The sequence below is a fragment of the Mustela nivalis genome (genome assembly GCF_964662115.1).
Source record: "Mustela nivalis genome assembly, chromosome: 7".
Classification (NCBI taxonomy): domain Eukaryota; kingdom Metazoa; phylum Chordata; class Mammalia; order Carnivora; family Mustelidae; genus Mustela; species Mustela nivalis.
Window position 1 is genome coordinate 35,714,443 of NC_139026.1, and position 23,578 is coordinate 35,738,020.

Genomic DNA, 23,578 nt, shown 5'->3' on the forward strand with positions numbered 1-23,578 from the left:
TTTTTTTGTTTTTTTTTAAAGATTTTATTTATTTATTTGACAGGGAGAGATTACAAGTAGGCAGAGAGGCAGGCAGAGAGAGAGAGGAGGAAGCAGGCTCCCTGCTGAGCAGAGAGCCCGATGCGGGACTCGATCCCAGGACCCTGAGATCATGACCTGAGCCGAAGGCAGCGGCTTAACCCACTGAGCCACCCAGGCGCCCCTAGACTATTTTTATTACCCTAATGTTTACTTACATCAACCCCATTCCTACTGCCAGGAAACCACTCATCTATTCTCTCTTTTCTAAGGAGATTTGCCTTTTCTGAGCAGTTCATATAAATGGCATCACAGGCTACTCCACCGCTTTCTAAATATGTAACTTTAGTGAAGTCACTTAACTTTGCTATGACTCATTTTTCTCACAATCATCATACCTACACCTCACAGAGCTCTTAGAAGGAATAAATGAGATCATCCGTGTGAAGCGCTTAGAACCCTGGCTGGCACAGACCAACTGCACAATAGACTAATTGTAAAGCAGTTAAGACCCCACTCCTGCTTGCTTGTAACTCTTCTCTAGTTTCTATGCCAATGGAGCCTCCAAGTCAACGTGTCCAAAACTGAAGTCTCTATCCCTCTCTTCAAGACTGCTTTCTCCTGTGTGCCTTCACACAGGAAATACTCTGAGCATCCAGTCATCAGAAAGTTAACAAATTCTTAAACTCTTTCACATTCGTCATCCCATCCAATCAGCCTGTTCTAGAGTCCTCTACTCCCTTGAATTTGCTTCCTTCTCCATATTCCCTCAGCTTTAGTTACAATTCTCAGTTCTTCCACTTACTTTGTACAAAAGCTTTTGTTCTCTCTGCCTTCAACTGGCTCTTCCTCTAGTCTATCCACCCTACTTCTGTCAGAAGATTCTCTCTGAAAATCCCAACCTGCTCCTTTCTCTCCTTTAAGGGTACCCCCTGCCTTTCAGTGTAGCTCCTTAGCTTGTCAGGGCCCAAAGCAAACTGCTTTCTGCCTGCTTCTGTATTTCCATCTCTGGCTGGTCTCCAGAATCCACCCTTGGGACTGGTCATTCTGAACAACCTGTGGTTTTCTGAATGTGCGAGCCAGCTTTTGGGCTTCAAGCAAGCTAGTCAATCCAGAGCATCTCCAAGATCGCCATTTGCCTTTCTCAAATGGAAGCTCAAGTATATCTCTGTTTGTCAGGGTCCCTGGACCATCTAGCAGAATTTGGAAGTTCCTGTTCTGTGCAGAGCTAAAAGAGATAATATACAAAAAGAAGCTCTCAGAGTGTCATCAGCTCTGTGAGACTCAATGAGATGTCCCCTTGTTAGCCCATGTTCAACATCACTTGAACCTGGTGAAGGGCGGGTAAGGAAAGGGAGGAGGATGGAGGGAAGTGAGTGGGGGAAGGAGGAGAAGGAGTAAAAGGAAATGGACAGAAGAAGGAGTGGCACGATGTGAAAGGATAGGAAAGGAAGAGGGAAGAAGAAGAAGATAAAGATAAAGGGCATTCTCGGAAGACAAAGCATGAAAAATAAAGAGGAAGAAAGGATAGGACCTACTTCTTGGAGGAAAGCCTTTTTGGGGGACATGAGCCTTTAATAAAAAACGTGAACCTTTTCTTTTACTCCTAACTATGATGATAATCCTACAATATTTCTCTCTGTTCTCCTGTTTCTGAACCACTAGCACTCACAGTGATTCTAGCTCTAATGTGGAGGAAAAATTTACACACTTCCATCTGCTGGAGACAACATTTCATTTCCTTTCTAAAGCATTCTGCACATTTACTGTCAATCAACCAAGAGTTACTTTTCAGGTTTTCCATCTGTTTTCATTTTTTTTTCTTTTCTTTCATCAGAATCCATGGAAAACTAGACATATTTCAATATGCCATAAATATCAAGGATATTTGGGCGAAAGAATCAGAGTTAAGAGAGGTATTAGAGATTATCTAAATCAGCAGTCCCAAGGCCTGGCTTTCCAATAGTTTTTATACCAACCTTGGTCTTTTCACAATGCACTTCCCCATTTTACTGATCAAAGCTAGTAATCCTATCTTATGACTACAAGCTAGTAACCATATCTTATGACTACAAGTAACCATATCTTATTATTACTATCCAGTGCTACCCCTAAATTTATAAGATTATTGGGTCAAAATCCAAGACAAAACAAAGAAAATTTCAACAGTTTGTCAGGTTATATGATCATGTATTGGATAACTCTATGTTCTGGGTGTTAACAGAAGTCAATGATAGACTCTCATTATGAACTTCCATGTCCCTTCCTAGGCTTCAAGCAACTTATCCCAAACAAATTCTTCCAGTTTAGAGAGGGGAAAGTTCAATAAATAGCATACATCTATACTCCTGATTATCCTTATTTTCTGCCTCGTTTCTTCGCAACATCTTAATAAATGCCCTCTTATCCTACCACGGGTTCTCATCCTGGGATGCACAGAGAGAATTTAAGAAGCCCATGAACTTGGATGGGGAAAAAAAATAAATCTTAGTTTTCTCTAGTCCTAAAGAAATTAGCATTTCCTTTAATTATGAATGATAGCACATCATGGCAGTGACTTTACCACCAGCAGGAATCATAGTGACTTCTCTATCATAGTACGGTTATTGCAAATTTCTCAAAAAAATCATTTATACTCATCACTATTTTGATAATATGGTAGCTAATGGATGTGCCACTTGATTTGTTATTAAATAGACTAATGCAGAAGAATATATATTACTATAATGAAGTGGAGTTTTAGTATTTTGATAAGAGTATCTCAATGATGGGGCTTCTATGTGTTTTGCTTTATGCATTTAAGACAATTCTGGGGGAATATATCCATAGGTTTTACCAGATGGCCAAAGGGAGCCACAGCCCAAAGAAAGCTGCATTAAAAGCACAATTCACTTAGATTCACCTCTCTGTTGCAGGAACAAGATGGGGTAGTACAAAGTAAATGTGCAAGCTCATACAATTTATGCAGAAAAATTCGGACTCGGATTCAGACTCAGATCTCCTGAACGCTCATCTATTCCAATGCTTTAATAGACGGGGGTCAGGAGCCTGAGCTCCAGAGACAGATATGTGTGGGTTCAAATCTGATTCATCATCGCTGAATGGCTCAATAGCCTTAAGGCAAGTTACTTAACCCTACATTTCCTTATTTGTAATAAATGCTTTATTGGGTTAAGAGGATTAACTAAAAAATACTTAAAGAACTTACTGTATTTTGCACATAATTATTAAAAAGATACAACATCTACGTCATGGTTAATTAATGTTGTGGGGTTTTCATGATACTATTTGTATTTTCATTTAGTTGTATACTTTTCTAAAACTTCTCTGCTGCCAGTAGGATGTCATTCTCCATACAACTCTCAAGATCAGAGCCTACTTTTTTCTCAAATGCACCCGTGGCCCAGGAAGATCTGAGACCAGAAGCCAGAGCACCCTCTCCCTGCTCTCATTTCCACCTTCACACTATCCCACTAGAGACTTCACTAATAGGTCTATCTTGGCACCTCACCACATTCAGTCACACTACCTCCCCCTGCCCTCATTTTTAGTCACACTACCTCCCCCTGCCCTCATTTTCTGCTAAGCCGAGGATCCTAAGCAGCTTACTTTTTTTTTTTTTTTCAGTCCACCATTATCCACGCTGAGGACACATGGAGAACTCTGCAGCGCCAGTTTTGAAGTCCCACCATCCTAATGACCTGACATGGCCTCCACGAATCCTGTTCCATTTTCTCAAAGGTAATCAGATTCCTCCAACAGGCCTCCACTGCATACACTCATACCTCAGCAACGAGTTCACTGGTGTGGGAAACCAAAATATGTGATGACTGACCAGCAGGGTTTTGAGATCGCTGAGACCAGAGAACATATGATTCACCTCTTGCATGCCATTCCACTCACACAGCGCCTGACAGACTGGACGCAAACAATGCATATGAAGCTGAATTGGATTTCATGCTCATAACAACCCTATGAGATCAGGAATTACTGTCCTCTTCAGAGATGAGCAAACCCAGGTTCAGACGAGTCTCTGGTCCATTGTAATAGTTGTTGCCAGAGTGAAAAACTCTGTGAATATACCCAACAGCGCCCATGAGTCCATGATCCATCCTACTGGACTCTCTTCAGTAAGAAACACGTCGTGCCTATTTCCTCAATTTCTTATTCCCCTGGAGAATTAAAATATACACCATCTAAATGTTTCCCTTTCTAAATTCATTACTCAATTTGTCACATTCACAGTGATCCTAATTTATTCAAGTCTAGATTGAGGCACACAACAGGGGAGCTGGAAGTGTCCTGAAATGGAAATACAGAGCTGCCTAGAAGTGAAAGAAGCATCCTCACAGAAGCAAGGACCCAAGCCTAAGCTTGTTCACAGCAATGACCCTGGACTAAGCGAAAGAGAGAAAGGAGCAGAGCCGGATCTAAGAGGAACAACTAAAAGGGAGACTGTGATAGACTTCGAAAGTCTGAGGGAGAAAACAGGGCATCCACGTTGGAAGCCACGTCTTCCTAGAGGATAGTTCAAAGTGATCAACATGATTAGAGCAGAGCCAATGAGATGCCTAGATTCAGACTCGAGCCCCTGCTGGAGGGGAACTGTGTCTCAATTGATCACGTAGCACCAAGCAAAACCTTTCAACCTGAAATGAGATTTGGAAGGGAAACTTCAATATAAACACTGATTTTATGGATATGATTTCAACAGGACACATTTCCCTATTACACCCATAATGTATTTCACTGATATCAAAATACCTCCAAGCCTTACATAATGTAAGTGCCTGGACATGTTCACATATCACCATATCTTTGGCTCCCAGCAACATCAGCAATTCACCACTTGCATATTGAAAGAACTACAGAATTACAACAGGCCCAGAAGTGCCGCCAACAAATTTACTGCCTCTGTGTTATTTGTAAATTGATTGTTTCTTCTCTGGCTTATGGCAAGTGGAGAACTGCATATAAATGCGTATAGATTACATACTACTCATAAAATTCAACGTTAGGATTGAACTTTCCCCAAACTCAAATATTATGATACCCTTTAAACAAGTATTATAATATACGTTTGACTTAATGTGTCTCTTCTAGATTATTTTTTTAATTGATTACACTATCTTCATGTCAAAACCTTTCTACCTAAACGTCTGCTTTTACAGAAAATGTTTACTACCTGGCTTATGAATTAAGAATCTTTAATAGGCTATTATTGAAAAATTAAAACAAGAAAAAAAAACAGTTTTTTTGGCATTGTTTTTAAGTAGAACAGGTAGCTATTTGCTAAAATGTATTTCAGTTATTTACCGGGTCTTAGGGTCTCACATCATATGCATATATAGTTTTTTTTTCAAATTCACTATTGCAAATAATACCAAAGGCAGCATTTTCCACTTAATAAGGATGAATCTACATATTATTTTAAATCCACAAACCAACCTTTGAGCCACAAATTTTAAAAAGCCAGGGGCCTCGTAAGTGAACAAATTCCTGAAAAGCTTAAGAATCAGCTCCAATCCTATAGTAGGCAATCCTGACACCCATTTTTCAACCTGAGGACAACCATATCCAAACTGCAACCACCCAACCAATGGGGACTCTCAAACAGTGCAGAAGATGGCCATCCAGTTCAAAGTAAAACAAAACAAAATAAAACAAAACGACGACACCAAAAAAACAGAAAACAAACAAACAAAAATACGGCCTTTTTCTTTGCAAAAAAAAAAAACAGGCTATCAAGGCGGTGCATTATTGAACACATTTTTTATCAAGGTGTCTCCTGGGGAGACCAAAGAACAAAAAAGCATCAAGACGAGGCTGTCGACAACCAAGCAAAGACGCAGAGTCACTTTGCAGGTGTCAAAACCTCAATCACAGAAAACCAGGACCAGTGGGCAGAGCACATGAGAAAATGGATACCAGAAGAATACCAAACAGCTGCTCAGCCGCTGAGCTAGAGCAAGGCAGATACCCATGGGGAGGTCAGCAAAACACTTGGAGAACACATCCAAGCAGAGCCTGAAACAATGTAACAAAGCAGCAGACAGCTGGTCAACAACTGCTTGGAAACACAGGCTTGGGGCACTGGAAGCAGGCCGGGGGGGGGGGGAGGGGGGGGGCAGGTCTCCAAACAGCTACACAAGCATCCCAGAGGCCTCCACTCTGGGAGGAAGCACAGACACTTGCTGCAGACCCTACAGAACTGCCGGGGCCGTGGGGCAAGGGCAGACAGCACCAGCACGCAAAGACCCATGGTTGCAAAAAAGCCACCGCTCACCAGCACACTCAGGATCAGGGCACTAGTTAAGACAAAAGCCTGGCACCATTGTGGAGATGTGGAGATGTCCATGCCATGGTTGGATAGAACTCACCTGCAAGGCTTACTCTAGTGTCATCTGAGGGAAAATCAGTCCAATCGTACGTTGGTAAATCTGACCTCGAGCTGTAGCTCGAACAGTAGTATCTCACACCTGTGTCTCCCAGATAATATCAGGGAACCCCGGAGAGCGCCCAGATATGCTCTCGGGGATCAGTAAGATTGCTAGACAAATTTTAAATGTGTGTGTCTCTGTTTAGATTGGGGGTGGTAAACTCTTAAAGGTAAGGGCCAGATAGGAAGTATTTTAGTCTTTGTAAGCCCCAAGGTCACTGTCACAACTTCTCAATTCTGCCACGTATAAAGAGAAAGCAGCAGTAGATAATACAGACAGGCCTGGGTACAGCTGTTTAAAAACCAGACTACAGGGTGGATTTGGCCCATAGGCCTTAGTGCCTGTTCCTGGTTTAGATGATAATCCAAAATCCATACACATAAAGCTACGTAAATGTTCTACCTTGAATGAGTGACCACCTAATAACTGTGCAAGGCCACAGGGCTTCTGAGATTGCATTTATTATCCAGCTGGCACCCAACAGTGCTACTCAAATATTCGAGGGTAGTAAGTATAGAATTGAAGTGGACATCTCAGGTTCCATGATGTGGTCTCCCCATTCCCAGAAACTTTGCCCTTTCTTGTAACAGAGCCCCCTTTCCTATGGTGAATCTATTGGTGTGACAAGGGAACACCTGCCTTCTCTCTACTCGTATGTCAGACCATAGATTCGGGCACATGCCCTCACCTGGCCAAAGTACTGCCATGGCTAGCAGCTGTGTTGCATGCATGAGCTTGGAACCTGAGTCAGGCTAATCCAGGTCCTTCCTGGAGCATTCCTGGGAGAACAAAGGAAGAGCATTTAGGTTGCCATTGGCTATGGTAACCATGATGGCCAGACCAAGAGATGAAAAATATGAAGTCTTCACAACCTCAACAAGTCTCTTGAGTTCAGACAAGCAGAAGAATCTACGTTCCCCGAATTGGCCCTTTGACACTTACAACCAAGAGTCCTCATTATCGAAAAACATAGTATGCCAGCAAAAATAAAAGCCCAGTGATATGTTAGCAACAACTCAAAACTTCAATACAGGCAGGCAAACTCTAAAACCTCCACACATGGAACATGCAGTGAGCAGAGATGTTCTGGTAGCTCATGTCTCCTCTTACTCACGATAGAAAGTAGACACATTCTGCCACCTCCCTTCGCCCCCAAGCTGATCTACTGGGATTTCCTTTTCTTCCCACTTGCACAAGACAGAAATCCTCTCAACCTGCCTCCACATTCAGCTACTCACCCCAAGCAAGACCGATTTTTCTTCACTTTTCCTTTTCTAATCTACTCAAATTTCTTTTTCACCTCTGTCCTTAACTTATAAGTAACCCTCATCATCACTGTGAGTACAAATCCTCTGATATAACCCTCTATCACCTATCTAAACCTATAGATCCTGCATGATCCTATAAATGGACACTCTTTGGGTTCTCTCTGCTTTGGATTTCACCTCCTTTAGACAATTCTCGAAAAATTATCCTGGAACACAAGGCCCATGGTGATCGAGCCCCTGGCCACTTCACCCACTCAACTTTCCTTTCTCCCTCTCCCTACCCTCTCCTCTGGCTTTATGGCCTGCTCTTTAGATACAATGCCTTTCCCTTCCTGTACATTTTTTCCCCAAATTGCCCTCCCTCTCTCTCTTCTTTATCAAGCTAATTTGACTCTTTCTTCAGCAGTCAGTTCTCACAAGTGCCCCCCCACCAGCCTGGGTGAAGTGCCCCTCTTGTACACACTTAGAAGCATAAGCATGTCTCTATTTTAGAGACACTATCTAATTACTTGGTCTCTCCACCAGACTCTAAGCAACTTGAGATGATGGACAACATCTTCTCCTAGGTCAGTGCCCCCATGATCCAACAGGTTCCTGACACAGCTAAGCATTTACAAACACTCACTGAAGGAATACAGTGGTGACATGAGCTGAGAGCATCCCACACAGATGCTTTCTTGGGAGACAGTGCATTTCTACATAAGAATGATTTAACACTTTACAATCAAAGGCCAATGTCTATTTGAGATGATTTCCTGAATTTAAAATAAACCGCATTCAAATCTCTCTCCCAAACGTTGAATAGAATTATCATAACTTTACACCATAATTTGCAGAAATCAGACTACTTAAATGGTAAACATACCCTTACAGTTCCTCTCTTTCCATCACTTCTAGTAACAAGAACCAGTTCTGGCATCTGAGATAAGTGCCCAGAATATACAACAAAACAATTTACAATGGGATTATTAAATATCATTAAGTCTTTTGGTTGACATGGTAGAAAGACAATTATCTCCTTATCATTCTTGTTGCTTTCTTAATTTCCACTCATCTTCCTTTTCTGCTCTCAAGGCTGATACAGAACAGAAGTTAGTTTGTGAAGAATGCCAATGAGTTAGCAACCGATGTGATTTTCTTGGGGGAGAGGGGAATCCTTAAAATACAAATAATTTTCCAAAAAAATACAATTAATTTTCTTTAAGTGAACCAAAACCAATAATATTTTACAAAAGAAATCATTCATTAGCTTCCATTTGCTCAGGATTTTGAGAGAGAATACTATTCTAGTTTTTCAATAAAAGTTTAGTTGTACTGTTACTTTGGCCTACTTCTACCAATTCCAGTCTGTTCGGGTAAACTCTTTCTGAACACACAAATAGCTTGCAGACATACACAAAAGATTTTCTTCAAATGCAGTAGGTAAGCTGCATGCAAAGCATTTACTCTATTTTTATATAGACTTCCAAAGACGCTAAAGAAAAAACATTCAGACTAAGTTCTGGTTTGTGTTTAAGTTCATCTTCAAGTTTAGAATAAATAATGTTTCTTGTCAAAACTTATGATTTACAAGAAATCTTTGAACTTAATTTTCAACCAGTTTTCATAAACAATGATGACACAAAAAGAAAAAAGGAATGAAAATTTAAACTTAAGATTATGCTTTATATTAAAAACAACTTTAAGTTTTGAATATCATCCATGGTCCACCTTAAATCCACAAGATTTGTGGCATATAAATAAACTGTCCAATTTAAACATTAAATTTACCCAATTCTTTCAGGCTTCAGTTTGAAAAATAAACCCAACTCTCTCCCCCAAATAAAAAATTCTCAGAATTCAAATTCCAAGTGCACAAAGGTGAGTTATTTACTCTAATGATAGCTTTTTAAAAATATAAATAAGCTGGTATTTTGTAATACACACCAAAAATCCAGCATGTAACAGGTTAAAAACACCACTGAGTTATTTCCACAAATAGTTAAATTCGGAGGATTCCATTCCTAACAACTTGTCCTGATTCCACCTTGAAAAGCTGACAATCATGGGCTGCCTGAGTTCCAGTTCACAAAGACCAATCAAAATGCCCACCTTCCAATGCTGTGCCTTGTTTTACCCCACAATTTCATCCAAACTTCCCCCATAATGTTCCCCCTCTGTATCATAAAGGAAAGCACCATATCAAAAGCAAAAAAGGGGCAAAACCCTCTTCAAGTCAACTTCTGTCAAATCCACCAAAATTCAATTATAGGAATATCCTACTTCACAAAATGATAATATATTAGCCTCCCTTCATATTAGATACCCACACCTTCCCATCCAACCCTCACCCTGGAGAAATCCAAACGCTAGTCTTTTGTTTAGTCCTAAAAATGCAGCTGAGGCATGTTAAAAAGGTCTTGAATTATTGGTTTCTTGTACTTATTTTAAATTACTTCCAGAGAGTTGAGGACTATCCTGCAAAAACCATGTTATTTTCCTTTAATAAATTAAAACAGCATAATTGATTCTTTTTAACCCATCAGTAACAGAATCTGGTTTATCAAGATACTGTGTAAATTTTCACCTGAACACTCTAAAAATGTTCTAAGGAACAGATGTGCACTAGAGAAAACTAGGCTGTTATCCAACAAGAACCAAAAGTATTCTCCTTTTTAGGAGCTTGTCACTCGCTGTTAGGATTTCGTTATCAATAGGAATGGGGTAAACATGCCAACTGAGAATAAGGTAACACATAAGACATAAAATGATGATTATGGCTGAGGTAGAAACATCTCTGGTTGATATGGTCTGTTGTATTCATGTCCCTCATTTTCCACTATACATAGGACAATAGGACAAATATTTTACTTAGTGTATTATTAATTACCCAAAATGGCCAATTTCAAATATATCTTTTAGGCAAATGAACACAAATCCATAACCCTAGAATTGTGGTCAGTTTTAAGCTGGAAGGGACCCTGGGGAATCATTAGAGCCATACCCTGACGTTAAAGAGAAAGCTGTTATCAATACCATAAACCTGGGGCGCCTGGATGGCTCAGTGGTTTAAAGCCTCTGTCTTCAGCCCAGGCCATGATTCCAGGGTCCTGGGATCGAGCTCCACATGGGCTCTCTGCTCAGCAGGGAGCCTGCTTCCTCCTCTCTCTCTGCCTGCCTCTCTGCCTACTTGTGATCTCTATCTGTCAAATAAATAAATAAAATCTTAAAGATAAATAAATAAATAAAATCTTTAAAAAAAAAAAAAAGTAAACCTTCAACACACTTATCTTACCTGTGGTTCTTTTTTTTGGGGGGGGGAGGAGGTTTGAGGAGGGGAAAGTCTTTTTCTATGGAAAAAAAAAAGAAAGTAAGATATATTATTAGTGTTAGAAGGCTATATGTTCTCTTTATATAGGGAAAATGTTATGCAAACATGTGAAAGATCAGTTTTAATCAGGAGAGAGATCAATATTCTTAAATGCAGAACTAACTATAGGTAAATTAATGCAAGTAGTAGGTCCTGGCAAAAGAGTAAGTTCATGAGAGAAAGAATAACAAGCTTCCCAGAGAAGGTTTCAAAAAACAATGAGCTTTTATGTCCAGTTTGCTCGCTATAAAACAGAAGATATATAAGTATTTCTGGGATTTGGGCTAATTCTCATTTCAACATCATCTTTCACAATGTAACAGAAAACAATTCCATATTTTCATTAAGATTTTTCATTGTCTAAGATACAATCCACATCATAGAGTGGGTCAGTTCTTATAAGATGCTAAGAAATCATAATTTTGCATATGCCCCTATGCACAGTATCACCAAATTTAAAGAAGAGTATCAATTATGATGAAAAAGATGGAAGACATCATCATTCTATTTTTCATATAGCTTTTAGTTGCATATATATTACAGACATTTTATTGGAAAAATTTACTTGTGTGTATGCATGTACACATGTGCACACGTATAATGGTTAAGTTCTAACATCATTTTTCCAAACTGGTAACTCGAGATGAAAATTAAATTCTAAAATTCATAGTTAAGGGTGCCTGGGTGGCTCAGTGGGTTAAGCCCCTGCCTTCAGCTCAGGTCATGATCTCAGGGTCCTGCGATCGAGCCCCACAATGGCCTCTCTGCTCAGTAGGGAGCCTGCTTCCCCCTCTCTCTCTGCCTGCCTCTCTGCCTACCTGTGATCTCTGTCTGTCAAATAAGTAAATTCTTTAAAAAAATGAAATAAAATAAAATTCATAGTTAATTCAATATAGTTGATTGAACCCTTTCAGTTATCTTACATCTATCTGAAATGCTAAGTGAAAGATTACTACAATAAGTTTAAAGGTTCAATATTTGCTTTTAAGAGAAATCCCCTAATGCTCAGCCCTATTTGCAGATGTTATTCTATAGTGATTTTCCACTATCAGCAAGAGTTAATGAATTAGTTCTCAATTAAGAGAATTATTTATTAAGTATCCAGGCAACACCAGACACTGTGCCAGGCACTTTAGATAACTTACTTCATTAAATTCTTCTGAAAACTCTATCAAGTAGGTATTGCTACCCTCCTTCTATAGAACAGGAAGCCGAGGCTGAATGAGTTTAGGTAACAATCAAAATTACACAGCTAACAAGTAATAGTTCTGGGGTTAGATTATCTGACTCCAGACTTCTCCAGGTCTTTCTCCTTTTGCCACCCTGTTGCTTGGAAAGAGCTAAAAGAAAGAAATGGTTTCTAGTTAGTTACAAAACTGTGTCAGCAGGTTTAAATAGTGGATGCTGCTATCCAGCACATGTACTGAATGCCCTTACTGCAAAGTCTCAATACATCCTGATTAACACAAACATTTCCACGCAGGAAAACGTTGGCTTATCTGACATACAGCTTCCCTAATCACCAGGCTGCCAGAACGCCTCTGAATCTGAACATATTCCCGAAAGAAAAAGGGCTGTCATTGAGGAGGGAGACCATGAGTACCCAGTAATAATACATCCTGCCAAGCAGAACCAAAGTACCAAAGATTATTTACACCCGATGCACTGTAATTGGTCCTTTTACTCCGCAGAAGGAAAGAAGCGTTCAGATTGGCCGGAATGTCTATTCAAAATAACCCTCCATGCACAGAGGCCAGAAACATAGGGAAAGCAACAGAAAAGAAATACAGGAGAGCAAAAACTGTGAGACTTGGGACCGCTCACTGTGAGGGTGGACAGAGATGAGAAGCAGAGCTGGGGCGTAGAAGTGGCAACAGAAGCCGGGACGGCAGATCTCAACCACTAACGCCAAGTGAAAAAGTTAGCAACGACATGCACTGGGACACAGCTCTGTTCTCAGATGCTCATGTGCAGCGATACTGGGGTCATTCACCTTCAGGCTAAGACCCTCCACGTCGAAGGGTATAACCGTGTAGCTTTTTAAAACACACAGAGAACATTCACCATACGATTTCATTTCATGCTCACGCTGTGGTCACCTGTTGTTATTTCCACGTCCTGATCCATTTTAAGACAGTTTCAGAGCTCGATACCATGTAATAGCACGGCTGAAATCCTAGTCTTTGATCCTGGCCCAATCTTCCTTCACGACACTGCCTCTAGTGCACAGCATAGTATTTTAAGAAGAAAGAGATAATCATTACCTATATGATGAGTTCTTTAAAAAGATGTTTATTAGTAAGAAGTTAAAATTTCATATAGATAGGGCAGCCACCTACCCAGAAAGCCCTCCAAAACTGCCCAAAGGCTAAAGCAAAAAGTACCAAGTTTTAAAAAAAAAAAAAAAAAGACAAGCGTCCAGGCATTTCTAATCCTATCTGCTCTCCCATGACAGCATTGCCCAGTGCCTGAATATCACTAAGAAATCATTATTTTCCCTACTCCCAGCTGCCTCAACATCTATTTCTTGCTGCCTGCCTAAAGTCTGCAAAGTCTTCACACAATGTAAGCCAAGTTTCCTTACAAGGGATTGTTTGACAGAAGTACAAGCCAATAAAGGCACTGACCAGACTCGATGTAGGCATCAGTATTCGTCACGTCCAAAGCCTAAGAATACTGCGTATCAGTTTATTTGTCAAAATCAGAATCCAACATCTGTCTCCCTAGTCGTGTTACAAGGAAGACGATATTGTAATACAAGATGGTGACAGATATTTCAATAGAGATCATCTCTAGAATTTCAACAGGCTCTCTACCTTTTCAAAATCTACACAACCCCTCAAATCCATCAGATCAATTTAAAGATGTGGTGACTGAACAAATGTGAAAACAAAACATAAAGATTAACTAAGATGGCCAAGCTCACACACAAAGAACAGGCACCTTATCCTCAATCTTATTCCACCCGGGTACTAGGCAATCTTTCCAAAGTTCTATGAAACAGACCGAGCTGATGTAATACACTTAAAAGGAACAGAGTCTTATTACTCAAGGGGTTCATGTACCACCATCAGCTGGAGCACCTGCAAAAGAAGAAATGTACTCTGAGGCTCACTCCAGGCAGAGCTTGCATTTCTTTTTTAAAATTTATCCATTTTTCTTTTCTTTTCTTTAAGTTTTTATTTCAGTTCTGGTCAGTTAACATACAGTGTTATATTAATTTCAGGTGTACAATATAGTGATTCAGCACTTCCATCGTCACAAGTGCCCTCCTTAACCGCCATCACCTATTTGACCCATCTCCCACCTGACCCCCAAGTCCCTTACCCCTGACCCCCCCCTCCCAGTCACCACCACTTGGTTCTCCATAGTTAAAAGTCTATATCATGATTTGCCTCAGAACATACATTTTCACTCCCCAGGTGATCTGGTGGTACAAAGAAGTTTGGGAAGCACTGATCTAGAAATATATACATGTATCTAGATGGAAAAAGATCCAACAAGAGGCCCAGCCCAAAAATGTTGCTTTAGGAGAATCCAAGTGATCCATCTGACTCCAAGAAACTGGAGATTTAAACTACATTTTAAAAGAGTTTCTAGGGGGTGCCTGGGTGGCTCAGTGGGTTGGGCCTCTGCTTCAGATCGGGTTGTGGTCTCAGGGTCCTGGGATCTGGCCTGCGTCTGGCTCTCTGCTCAGCGGGGAGCCAGCTTCCCCCTCTCTCTCTATCTGCCTCTCCACCTACTTGTGATCTCTGTCTGTCAAATGAATAAATAAAATCTTAAAAAGAATGGTTATAAAAGAGTTTCTAGGGGCACCTGGGTGGCTCGGTGCATTGGGCCTCTGCCTTCGGCTCGGGTCATGATCCCGGGGTCCTGGGAACCGGCCCTGTGTCGGCCTCTCTGCTCTGTGGGGAGCCTGCTTCCTCCTCTCTCTCTCTGCCTCTGCCTACTTGTGATCTCTGTCAGATGAATAAATGAAATCCTTTAAAAAAATAAAAATAAAAATAAATAAAAGACTTTCTAAAAGGCAATCATCCATATTGAAGGATGAAGGCAGGGAGCAAGTTATGAGAGCAGCAGGTCTAAAACCCCCTTGTCTGTCATGGGCATCCTCAGTCTTGTCAGGCACGAATTCAAAAGTAGCTACTCAATACTCTGTCATAGAAATGGTTTACACTTTTTATGCTGATGACATACAAGAGATTCAAAGCAGTGAAATTTCATTTTCTATTCAACATGGAACAAATGCCAAAAACACCACTGTTTTTAAAAGAAAAAAATACAAAGACTCTCTTAAACACAGAGATGGAGGAAGGAAACCTAGAGATCATTTCCAATGGGATATTTTAAATAAAAGACTAGATATTTGTGGCAAAGTATAGTTAGTAATTTCAGGCTACACACTGGTTTCTTTCATAGATTCTAAATCTCAAATTCACATTTTCTTTGCTTAAATCAGTACATAACCCTGTAGGAGTGGGTGACAGTATAAAACCTCCTTTCTTTAATATAAATTCGGTGACACAATTCAGCATCATTTTTTTTTTCAATAGACTAACCTTCCTGTTTTAAATGAGATTTACCAAATGAATTCAGGTATACCGGTTTTTCACATCAGCTATAAATAATTGCCTCCCTCTGAAGGGCCTATTTCTGCAAATAAAAATGTCTTTTTGCCTGATTAAACTTCTTCATCATCTGAAAACTTTTCTTCTGCAAATTTGTGGTTGGAAAATTTGTCAGTAGAAGCTTACTTTGTCAAAATGAGCTCTTTTCAATGGCTTCGAGAGCCCAGTCCAATAGTTAATTATTTGGAGGAGGAGGGGAATGTCCTATTCTAAAAGAAGTACACTTGACAAAATATTTGGACCCAAGCATCCTACCTACAGACTTAAGACATCTTTTACAATTCAAGGCAGCAGGCTCAGTATTTACAATACCTTTAAAAAACCTGAAGACAGAAAGGTAGAAATAGCCAAAAGACAGTTAATAAAACAATGAGAAAGGTCCCCATATGAAAACATGTCAGCTGCCCACCCTAACCTCAACAACCACTTCTCCCAAATGGCTTTGGGATGACAACACGTCTTCTCCAAACTAAGAGAAGTGGTCAAGTCTACCAATGTAGTCTTCATAGCCACCACCCAAGTCACCTCCCGTTGAAGACACAGTTTGTAGGGATATTACTTCAACACACACTGACATTATAAAAAATTAAACTACTGACTTGCCTTATTAATCCAAGAGATTCCATTAACAGAAAAGAAAGCAGGATAGGCCTGCTTTCATGGTGGAACAAATTGGAAATTCACAAAAACAAAACATTTACTTTTCCCATAGTGTTTTCACTTACCTGCCTCTCTCATAGACTAGTTTTATAATCTAGGGTTTAAAATAGAAATTCAATAATAATATGCTTTATAACAATGTCCTAAACATAGGAATCTAACCCAGCTAAGAGATGAAAGCCAAGACAAACAACAAGGCTGTGGTCTGCATCCTTTCAGTCTCTTAATAGAATACTTATAAGCAATTCAAAAAAGAAAACAAAATTTCATAAGACACAGCTGTAAAAAATTTCACTGAAATTACTCATCTTTCATTTAAAAAAAAAAAAAACCTTATTTTATAAAAACCAAACTTGTGAACTGCATTTAAAATTAATACCCAAGGAATTCCAAGAATGCAGGCTTATATGGATTGCCATTCTTCCCACTGGATTTTTAAACAATGCTGAAACATGGCTGTTTGAAATACTTCAGTACCATCACTTAACACTGTTCAAAATGTCAAGAGCCATATTGCGCCCCAGTGGCCACTCTTCAGCAAATAACACATCCTTTGAAGTTAAAATACTCCTAAATGATGCCAAGTGAGAATTTCTAGGAGAGCACAGTCAAAACTTTCCACTTCTAAAGAAATCAATAATCTGGAATCACGGTTAGGAAAAAAACACTTTCATTATCAAAACTCGTGATTTTTTTCAGTTTCAAATGTCAGTAAATTCCTTTATCCCATGGCACTACTGTTTTATATGTTGTTCCCTAATGAAATCACAAGCATAAGCCTGTAGTAAACTTGTTGGGTTTTTTGTTTTTGTTTTTTTACCCTAATGTTTTGTTGGAATAATGACACATTTATTGTAACAAATGCCACAGAAATGAAGGGTAATCATTGAAGACAAAGGGGTCTGACAAAAACATTTCACTTGACCTAGGACACAGCTGCTATTGCAAGGGCACTGATGTATGTTTCATTTGACAAATCATGTAATTTAGTCAATCTCCCTGACTGTGACTACGTGGTGTCTTAGTCATACCCTGCCTTACTCCGATATCATAAGATACATCGGCAAAGAAATCAAGAAACCAAAGCTTACATCAAATTATCATAAGCCAACAGCACCTCCTCTACCGAATACGAAAGCACTCTTAAAACAGATACTATAGCACTGTCCTCAAGCTATGAGGCCTATATGTACCTTTAGTAATTTCATTTAATCCCGCAATAAAATGGGATCTAAAGGTGAAGTTAGAATGTTCAGTTCTAATCTCCTTTGCACATTAATTTTTAGACCTGAGCAAATAAAGATCTCTGCCCATTTCATCTTCAAAACAATCATTTCTAATTGTTCAAATTAACTACACATTAGGAAATGTCCTTAAAGAAAATAAATTACTCTAAAAACAGGAGAGCAACTTCTCATGTAGCATCTTGAAAACAACTCATTTCAGTCTTCCTACCTTCTAAAAATTTTCCTCTGTGGATAGCCTTACTCAATTCTTTCCTATTTAGCTGTAAGGAAAAAAAAAAAAAAAGTCATAGTTGACCCCCAAATGGTAATCTCAAAAATTTTCTAAAAGACTGAAATGAACATTTTTACCTTTGATTCTAGGAAATCTTGAGTACAAGAGAAACTGACAAATATGATTGAAAAGTTAAACTGTCAGAGGAAGAAAAGATCAATAGAAATTTGATAGTGCCGCATCTTAATGGAATTATCTGCCTAGAAAATACAGGGGGAAAAAATCTGAGGCAAAAGTCTTCAATCCCTATGACCAGTCGAGGCAAATCTAGTTAACTCCAGGTGTTTTCCTCCAAGGAAAACAACTGATCTGGACAAATAGGAAGGACATCATTTGGGAGAGGTACCCTATGCGTACGAACACAGTGCCAGTGAGCACCAGACCAATAACATGGCCAGTCCAAGCCACCTACCATGGTTGCTCCACATGGCTGTTCTGGGAATGAAGCCAGCAGAGCCCCAATCTAAGTTTTAAAATATGAGTATCAGTCAAAATAAACATGGCTAACTGCAAGTGAGATTCTGCTAAAGGACAGTCTATCAGCATTTTTACAAGTCTATCATCAGACTCCCAGATTCAAATACTTTACAACACCAGCTACAATACAGGTCGGACAAGGACAGAAAGGTAGAGATGCTTTGTTGACAAGGATGACCAGCTGGTGTTTGTATCATGCATCACATACGTGAGATGCGTACGTTTAGGAGTATTCATAATTAGTGAATTATTGAGTGGACTCATTTATTCCTCAGAAGTACATACAAACCAAATCTTCAAAAAAGCCATCTAGCATTGTGCACAATTACACCTGTAATTATTCAAAATATTATGCTTTTTTCATCCTATGAAAAACAGAAAGCACACAATTCCTGGTTATATGCCTCTCCCCTTTTTTTCAACCAGGCTCTAAACGAGGACTGCTATTCATAGAAGAGGGGTCTTAACATTCAACAACCCATTTGTCCTTCCCATCAAGGCTGCCACACGTGTCACTTTTGTGAAGCCATTAAAGTAGGTACACAAAGCTGTTGTCATATTTAGCTCATAAGAGAAAACCAAAAAATTTAAAAGGTAAATGTTACTGTGTTAAAAGCCTATTAAGTGAAAATAATAGTGTTGAAATGTTTGTCATTTTTCAGAGTGACAAGGGTAAACTTTATCTTTTCCTAATATTATGAAGGGCCTGTTCCTGAGGAATGTACCCTTTGCTTATGATAAACAGCAGTAACATCATGGGCATTTTAAATAAGTGTTTTTAATGTACAAAACAGCAACAGAGAGAGATTCAGAAGACGAACTGTACTCCTAACTCATGTTGGAATAATCCAAAAGGTTCTAGCTATTTCAGAATTATAGCTTCGAGGAATTCAGTGTTCCCGCAGGGGCACGTTAGCCCTAAAAAACTAAACAGAGAATACCAATGTAAACTAATAATATAACCCCCCCAAAAAACTATACATACATAATATTATTATAATATATATATTATACACACACACACACACACACACACACACACACACACATATACATATATAAAGACAACTAAGAGACAGATGGCTGGCAAGCCATAATTTTCCCAGTGGCATTTATACATGTCCATTCAGTGCTTGTATCTGGGTCATTCGCTAGGATAAGCCCCACGTGACAGGCTCACTGAAAGTAAGGCAAAGTAGTCCATACTGGCTTCACCTAATTTTAATTTACTATTAAGAGATGTACTTGTTCAAGCAGCAAAATGAACCTGTTCTGCATAGATCTGACTAAACTTTGTTAGAAAGTAAAAGATCATATTAAAATATTAAATATAAAATTATATTATATATATTACATATAATATATATTATATTATAATATATTAAAATATATAAACTATAAACTGTAACCACTTGCATATTTTCCAATGTATCATAAACTTGGAAGGAAATTGGTCAAATAACACCCTTGTACACAGTAACTTCTTCCAATAAAGACCTGAGGGGACAACTCTGGATACAAAACAAACTTCTTCCTTCTATACTTGATCTTAGAGCAATGCTTCCTAAACAGGATTTTACTAAATACCAAGCATGACTTCAATGGTTGAACATACTAGAACTGTAAGGTAACAATCCCAGATTGGTCCACTGCAAGTCCATTAAAGAAAATCTCAACCCACTGAGCCACCCAGGAAGTTAACAGAGTGATTGATCATTTCATAAGGGATTCTTATCATACCAGCTCAAAACCCAAACAGATAGTCACTTCAAAAGGTCAACTAGAAGGAATAGTTGAATATCTTTAAGAAAAAATGGTTTAAAAGAAAAAAAAAAGGTATCATGCAGTAAATCCTCCATTCCTTCATCTTAAATGCTGTTAGTCAAAATCTTTATGACTTTGAATTAACTCATGTCTCTATAAAATCAGATTTATATTTATAAATTAAATTAGTGAATAACTAAATTAGGAACACGCTATTAAGAGTTTGGGGTAGTTTTGATGCAAAAATAGAAATTTTGGCCTTGGAGTTGCTCCTCCAAATTTCAGACAATTATTGCACAATGAGATAGCTAAGAAACCCAAAGGTCATGTTAATGATCAAGGTTAAGTTGAACAAATGCAAAATGGGCAAAAAGGAAAACAATTTTCAAAGCAGCCACAAACCCACTTCCCACTTCCCAAAACTCAAATTATCATTTTTTAAGTAATGCATGATTTTATTCACCCAAGAATAAAAATATGTATTAGCTGACTATCTTTTTACTTGTTATACATCTTAAAGGGCTTGCCATCAATTAGGTGATATGTGCAAAAAGAATTCAGACTACAAAACAATAGATATGGCATCCTTCTGCTACTCTGAAGTAAACAGACTCCTCTTTTATCTCAATGCAAAACTTCTAATAGTACTTTTAAAGCAGATATGGTGAAAATGATGCAATGTTATCCTCAATAAATATATAAGAGAGCAGAGAACTTGGGATCAGCAAGTTTTTTTTTCCACTGACCTAAACACCAAATTTCTCCAGAAAATGAGATTGTCCTTCAAGATGTCACATTCATGATGACTTAGAATTTGGCAAAGACTGTTTATTTATCATTCCAACTGGACTCTAACCACAATTTAAGATTCAATACAATCATGACTAGACTGAAGGCAAAGGGATGAAGAAGGGGATGAAGCTGAAACTATATATGCTTTTTCATCAGATACGATGAATTCTACTCTTCGGTTTGTTTCATCACATCCTAGCCTTATTCTTAAGTTTAGCATTAAGACACTTGTAAAATATTAAGTTTTACCATAGGGAAATCGATTTTGCTACAAAAAAAGTTTCAGATTACCACTTAATCTCAACCAAGCTACATCAAACAGTGGAAGAAATCATATATGTAGTTTACAAAGTAAACTTGATCACTATATTTAAAAGAAATGATAACTTTGAGAAGTACCACAGCAATAATGTTTAAGCTGAAGCAATATAAAGCCCTCCTACAGCGAATGCCAGATTCTTCAGCGAAAATGCAGAGTCTTGATTTAGTTAAGCAAGTCAAGCGTAAGAGCCATCTCCCTCCTTGTGAGCTGCTCCCAGCCCTGGCCTCTCTCCTTCTAGAACTCTATTTCACAAAGTTCTTGGCGGGGGCAGGGGGAGTGAGCACAGTGGAATCCACAGATGCCGTTTACACAACGTTTTAAACTTGAGTCTTTGTAGTCTGAAATGGAGCAGTGGAAGTAAACACATTATCATCATCCTACAGTTTCCACTTGACTCCCCAGCTCTCTCCCTGCTCCACAGACCAGTGAGTTAGAGGAGGCAGATAAAAAGTATATCCGAAAAGCCACAATTTACAGAGCACCTTGGCACTGTGCATGCTATGCAGACATCCAGCAAGTTCCACGCTGCTACTAAAAGGTGTTTCAGAATTTCTAGGATACATAAAAACTAAGTTTGATTCTGTTAAGACTGCACACTCTTAAGAGTATAGGACTGCATATGCAGTTCTGCTACTAAGAAACTTAGACTAACATACACTTCCATGTTGTGGCCAAGGGCAATTTATATTTACAGGCTCTTAACATCACAATATAATATAAAGTCTATATGTCATATATTGAGCAAGCCCACCATCAAAGCACAACTAATTTATCCCCTCACTCACACTGTTCTCCCCATGTTATAAAGTCCTACCACTACTGACCGATGATTAAAGAACACATAATAATTAAATCTACAGAAAAAATGTACATGCAAATTTAGTTTAGTTCAAGTCTTCATATTTTACAGGATGCTTTCTTCTGAGATATAATTTTTAAAGAACTGAACAGCAATAAAGGATAGCATACTCTGGGAATGCCTGACTTATCACAGTATTCTACAATACTTACTGTACTACAGCAAGCTACTTTTTTCCCAAAACTCTTTATTCTTAGTTTAAATGACTACTTTTCAAACTGTCCCCAACAAAACCAAGAACTACCCAGATCCGTCCCTGAGCTCATTTTAGTGAAAAGTCGCCCATCTTTGGAAGGAAGAGCTGTTTCTTCCCATTCCTTTTTCTTCCCTGTCAAGCGCCTTTTTTCCCCATTCCCCAGAAAGAGCAGGTGCACAGTAACACAGAAATGGAAAGAACAGAGCAGCTCACCTCACTCTTACACAAAGACCATTTATTTCTCAGACCATGTACATAATTGCTAGATCTATACACTGCTTAAAAGTTAAGGAAAAGTTTATGTCTAGCAGTGGCTTCCTTATCAACCAGTCTCTGACAGACACTACATAAAATGCATTAAGAAGAGTTTGCTTTATTTCATTGCACCTATTATCAGGGGATTTCATAACAAACATGTGGGTGTAAACTTAGATTCACGGATTTCAAGCATATATCCATGAACATGCTTTTAGCCAGAGAGTGGGTACACCAGAGAATACAGAACATGGCTAAGTACCACCCACAGAAGATTCTGCCTTCACTTGCCCTCACTATCAACCACTTTGCTTAAGTTCACTCTCTGCCTTGCCTTGACCCTGGGGATCCATTCGCTTTCCATAGCCCAGAGAGGCTGCTGAAAAGCTGTCAAAGTAAATCTGTGCTCACTTTTTGGATGGTTTAATTTCAATGGAGCATGAAACACCCCAGGACGGTTAATAAGTTTAGCCAGGCGTGCTGTTCTCCCTAATATATTTTAATTATGCATCTGTTTTAATTGTAATCAGATTAAGTCACCGGAAAGGCACAAATTGGAATTTTCCCTAATGGCTATTGGAGCTTTTCATCAGTTTCTAAACACTAACAACATTTAAAAAATAGGTAGAGACACGAGCACAAGTGTGACATTTTCCAGAAATCGATGCAGTTTCTTTGACAACACAGTTCAGGTCTCATTAGCCACCCAAACTAGCCCAAATGCAGAAGACAACTTCAGTCTCTAGGGGCGTCTTCTTCCCCAATTAGCACAAAAGAACCGCTAACGTCTAATGTAAAACTCCCAAACAGAAATGAAAGCCCAGGCTTTTATAAAGTGCTACTCCATCGATTGGTGAGCCAGGCGGGGGGAGCCGGAGAGCCCATCAGCACCATTATCTGTAAGTACCGTAGACGTCCAACGGGAAAGTTGCAGCTGAGTACGATTCTTTCCTTCCACTATTTTGATAACTGTCAAAAGTGTGGCTTTTTCCCCGGGAAATAAAAGTGTCCCATCAATAAAAGGAAGCGCTA

At 39.0% G+C, this 23,578-nt stretch overlaps 1 protein-coding gene across 2 annotated transcripts in view; it reads right to left on the reverse strand.

Annotated features, from left to right (window-relative positions):
• Positions 1-23,578, reverse strand: part of TMTC2 (transmembrane O-mannosyltransferase targeting cadherins 2) — a 437,070-nt gene that overhangs the window by 411,984 nt on the left and 1,508 nt on the right. The gene's annotated exons all lie outside the window — the stretch shown is intronic.